Source organism: Triturus cristatus, chromosome 4_1 (assembly GCF_964204655.1).
Source record: "Triturus cristatus chromosome 4_1, aTriCri1.1, whole genome shotgun sequence".
Taxonomy (NCBI): Eukaryota; Metazoa; Chordata; class Amphibia; order Caudata; family Salamandridae; genus Triturus; species Triturus cristatus.
The window spans coordinates 1,231,174,735-1,231,180,254 of record NC_140585.1 but is presented as its reverse complement, the minus strand read 5'-3'; positions in this window follow the sequence as shown (position 1 = coordinate 1,231,180,254).

Here is a 5,520-nt window from a genome sequence, read left to right as displayed (position 1 = left end):
GGTTTCTAGGCGTTGTAAATGACAGTTGTATGTCTTCAAACCCTTCAGTGTTCCGCTTCCCTTACAAAAAAGTAAGCGCGCGCCACGCTCCGCCGAGCTTGTCTTTTTTTTTTTAACTTAAAGCGGGAGGCGCGCGTGCGGCCAATGCTTGTTTTTTTTGTTGTTGTTAACACCAGCCTTCCCAGGCTCTTCCTCCTCCTCCCCCCCACTCCTAAGGTTCAGCTGCCTCCTTCCGGGCTCAACCTCAAGCTGCGCAGGAAGATTAATCCTTTTAGGCGGCTACTTTTTCTGCACCAACTCGGACTGTGCTTTAGTAGAAGTTGAACCTTTTCAGGGCAGCGTTACACAGCAGGGTTAATGCGAGTGCCTTAGCGGATCTAGCGCCTGGTGCTTCTTTTAAACACGGAGTTACATGTTTCTAAAGTAACTGAAGTGTTTTTGTGTAAAGAATGGATGTAGAGATTATATACTGCGTGCTCCCGCTCCATGAGAAAGGAAACACGGGGGCTGGGTGACAGTAGGGTGAGGGGTGTCTTTCAGTTCTGGAGTTCACTATCGCACACAATTGGGTCCGAAGACTCGACTTGCGCAGGAGCACATCACAACAATAGCTTTGCATACAGCACGTCATGCGGCACGTTGTGGTTTCTAGGCGTTGTAAATGACAGTTGTATGTCTTCAAACCCTTCAGTGTTCCGCTTCCCTTACAAAAAAGTAAGTTTCACGGAGATAATAATGACACAGAAGAAACCGCATTATGCAGAGCACTAACAAAAATAAAATAATATATTTTATAACGCAAGGAAGTGAAACCCTGGGGGGGTGAGAGGATGTGACTTAACGGACAAGGCGGCCGACCTTGAATCTGAGAAACCCGGTTCGAGTTTGGCAAAAGGCTCACAAATCCTGTGATTCTGGCCAAATCACGAAATCTCCCTATGCTTAGTAATGAATGTGTCCCTCTGTTATGCAACTGGTGCTCGTGTAAAGTGCTCTGATACCTTCGGTTCGAGTTCGCGCTATATAAATCTTCCGTAACGTTTCTCATACCCCGGGGGGGTGTGGTGTGTTTTTTTGTTGTTTTTAACACCAGCCCTCCCAGGCTCTTCCTCCTCCTCCCCCCACTCCGAAGGTTCAGCTGCCTCCTTCTGGGCTCAAACTCAAGCTGCGCAGGAAGATTAACCCTTTCAGGCGGCTACTTTTTCTGCACCAACTCGGACTGTGCTTTAGTAGAAGCCGCACCTTTTCAGGGCAGCGTTACACAGCAGGGTTAATGGGAGTGCCTTAGCAGATCTAGCGCCTGGGGCTTATTTTAAACACGGAGCTACATGTTTCTAAAGTGACTGAAGTGTTTTCATGTAAAGAATGGATGTAGAGATTATATACTGCGTGCTCCCGCCTCATGAGAAAGGAAACGCGCGGGGCTGGGTTACAGTGGGGTGAGGGGTGTCTTTCAGCTCTGGAGTGCACTATCGCACACAATATTGGGTCCCGAGACTCGACTTGCACAGGAGCACACCACAACAATAGCTTTGCATACAGCACATCATGCGGCACGTTGTGGTTTCTAGGCGTTGTAAATGACAGTTGTATATCTTCAAACCCTTCAGTCTTCTGCTTCCCTTACAAACAAGCATTGAAAATGCAATAGTTCTCGCCTTTGATTAAGTTAAAGCCATTTGCTTTGCTAATGGTATTGTATAGCAAAGCAAATGGCTTTAACTTAATGAAAGCCGAAACCTATTGTTTTGTTTTAAAATCCCTCTGATCTGGCTATCCCGGGTTTGATCTGAGCCACCACGACAGCTTGCAGTAGAAGAGGCTCCCTGCACTGCATTGAGGTGTTAACACGCAGCACACTCCAGACAAAGGCCTACAAGCAGATCTTATCAAGGCCCTTTCACATTCACGGACGCAGGGCAATTGGTTCGGAATTTACAAGCTGTAAACAAATGTCCGCTTCCTTTCATCTTGGGAGGGCGGGGTGACGCAGGGGGCAGAGGGAAGCGACGAATAGTGAAGTATGTGACTTTTACAACTTCCTCTGGGCAGGCAGCCTTCCAGCGAAATTACCCGGGAGCACTGTCCATGTGGACGAGCAGAGAAGTGGACACAAACATTACTGTATTCTGCACTGTTGAACAGTTAGACAGTAACACGCGCCTGATCTGCATAAATTCTTACTGCTGTTCTGATCAAAGCCGAACCCGAGGCAGCGAATAAGGGATTACATTGCCGCACTGAGCTACAGTCTTATTTAAATAGGGTTAACTTTACAGTACAAGCATTTGCAAAGCAATAGGTCTCGCATTTATAGGAGTTTGAGCTATTGGCATTGTAAATGACAATGCTTTTTATTTAAGTTTGGTTATTTAAAACATAAATAAAAGGCACTGTCATTTATAATGCCAATAGCTCAAACTCGTATAACTGCGAGACCTATTGCATTGCAAATGCTTGTTTTTATTTGCAGACATATTTTGGAATTATAAATTGAAAAATTGGTACTCACATGATGGCGCATGCCTGTACATATGATTTCACGCATGCGCCTGAAAAATGACGTGGCCTTAGTGGAGGCTGCTACCGGACGGGGGGGGCAGAGGCAGGGTGACGGGAATTAAAAAAAGGGACTTTAACGGCCAGCTGCTGCTTCTCCTCCGTCCTCATCCTCTTCATCTTCCTGCTGGTGTCATCAGGAAGCACCCAGGCAGACAGGCTCCCCTGAGCCAATAACAATGCTGCAATTGGTCTGAGCACCGTGGATCAGCGCTCAGACTTGAACAGGAAGCCTGTGCATGTTCCTGACCAGGCTGTGTAATGCAGCCTGGTAGGAACATGCAAAGCGCACATAAACTGTTTGGTCGGCCCAAGCAGTCCGGCTAAACTCTTCATGTGCACACCACTCCTCCCCTCCTCTGGCCATCCCTATCCCGCCCCACCACTGAATGCAATAGGGAAAATAAAATTATAATAACGATACGTTATTATCATTTTATTTTTCCTTTTGAGCAGTGGGGCGATGCTCCTCCGCCTTAGAGGAGGTGCCGCCACTGATGGTCCATTGTGTCTGAAGGTGCTGATGCTGTACAGCATCGCTAAAGGTATTGGCCAAGAAATAGGTCCCAAAGATGAGACCTATTGGCTTTGCCACTCCTTGTTGTATCCCGCCTCTCTCTAGCAGGCGTCACAGAGTAAGTCACCTGCCTCACTCTGATGGAGGAAATTACATTTCGGACACGAGCGCTGCAGTGGGAATTTATGTCGTGCGCATGATTGATCAGGCAGAAGTGGACAGAATGGACCCGGCGCGGTGTGCGCGGGATACAATTACACGAATGCCGTTGTAAGTGCCACCATTTCATTTTGTATAAGCACCCCAGGCAGCTGGCTGAACCCAAGTCTTCGCTGTGCATGGACAGCCAGGGCGTTCATATCTGAGCAGGGCTAGCTGGCCTGGATGGATGTGCTGGTGACAGCCCGCGTAGGACGGGTTAGAGCCAAGGCTATACAGATTGATTTAAAGAAGGGTAGTAACCATACAAGCCAAAAGACCAGATTCAGGCAGGAGACTTCCAATTTTTGAAGCCAACAACTTGCTTTATTTTAGCTATTTCCTGCCTAAGATTGCCTCGGCTTAAATATGTGAATGTGGAAAGCACATTTCCCGATTTCTTTAAAAATCTCCCTTTTTCCAGTTTTAAAATGTTCACGTGAATGGCAGTAAAGCATACGCAACCCTTTTTAAATAATCAGTAGTGCAAGTTTCTCATAAGTGTAATATCCATCATTGGATTGAAAGGAGTCATGTGTTCAACATCCACTCCCTGCATGTCGGGAGTCTCTGCAGTGGATCATGTGGGAGCTATACGTTTAGAGCATTCCCAAGATGTGGATAAGAGGGGGTTAGATAGCAATAGTGCAGCAAGTGCAGTGGCACCTGGCCACGGGATTGGACATGCCCTCTGCACCCAATTGTAGTTTTTTTTAAACCATGAAACCGGTTCATGAGTGGCGTTTTCCTTGTTTGTACTTGGACCCAAGGCAACCTTGCTGGTGACTAAATATAGACTAGCAAGGAGATTAATGCCTGACATTTCCGGAGGCGCCGAGCTCCATTGAAGGACCTAACGATGGGGCATCCCACGTAGAGTGTACCCAGAATTAAAAAACAGTGACATGCTTGTAGAACAGGCCCTTTTAATGGTGCTTGAGACAGGTCTGCCAACTTAAAAACAAATGTCACGGTGTGAGGAAGCCTTGGAGGGGGGGGTCCTCGGCCGAGAGCTCCCTAAGAAGCATCTGACCACCAACACTCTCCCTGCCTCCTCCCCCCAAAAAGGGTCACTGAGGCTGTCGCAGATGTTCCGGGGTGTTTTCACATTTCTTAATGGACATCGGCTGGTTACAACTGCTTACAGCTTACAGACAAGCTGGAAAGCCACTTGTGGTGTGCAGCCCCTTTTCCCTGCCACAGTGTGACTTCAGCTCCTCACAGATTGACTGTGTGAAGGCAGCCGAAATCGTGTGACAGCGACACACAGTGGCGCTGTGCGAGTTGGCAGGCCTGCTGGGTACACCCCACCCCTCCCCCCACTTCTGAGTTGTCCACATGATGCTTACCTGGACCCACTGAAGACTGGTGGGCCTACCAGCCCCTGTGGTGTGAGGCACAGCACTAAAGGAGACACCATCGCTCAGTGTTACATCTCACAATGGTCCATGAACGGAGTGATCCCTGTTTATGTATCTCACCAGGCATGCCTGGCTTCCAGGTGTGTGAGACTTGGCAGGTGGCGACTGCAGTGGCCGGGTGATTTGCTGCGACCCCACGCACCACAAGGTCACGTGGAAGGACATAAAGAGTCCCAACGAAGTGATCTGACATTTGACGGATACATCTTCTGAAGAGTTAATGCAGGTACTGACGCAGCACCGCCACCCGGTGGCCAGTCATAGTACTGCATTGACGTATGGCCTGTAAAACGCACATAGGCACTTGCGCAATAGTGGTATCCAGTTGCCATTCATACTAAAACAGTGGTACTTATGTTGAAGCCGATATACAGACAGACAGAAACTAGAGGGAAATATACATCCAATGTTAGGCTTCAGTATATAGCATGGGGGGGGGGGGGCGCTAGAGAGCCCGGAGCAAGATGGCCGCACCTTAGTGCTGCTCTGCTGGTCGAGACCATTATCCGCCTAATATCCTGCTTTCCTGGTGCCATCCATGGCTGTAATTAACGTCCCCTGACTCTCGAGTTGCTGACGACCGCGCTGAGGCTGCTGTTTTCTCTATTCTATGCTGCTAAATGCATTTTTGCAGCAAGATCTTGCTCCGGTGTAAAATGGCGGCCAAGGAGGGTACGAGCTGCTGAATTTTCCTGCCACGCTTCTCTACTGCCTTGATGCCGAGATTGAAGTCCTAGACGGCTTACTGGAACTCTGGACTTACCTGCCAGCTCATCAGTTGGGAGCACGCTGTGGGGCGACTGGATTTGGAGCTCGCTCGTATCT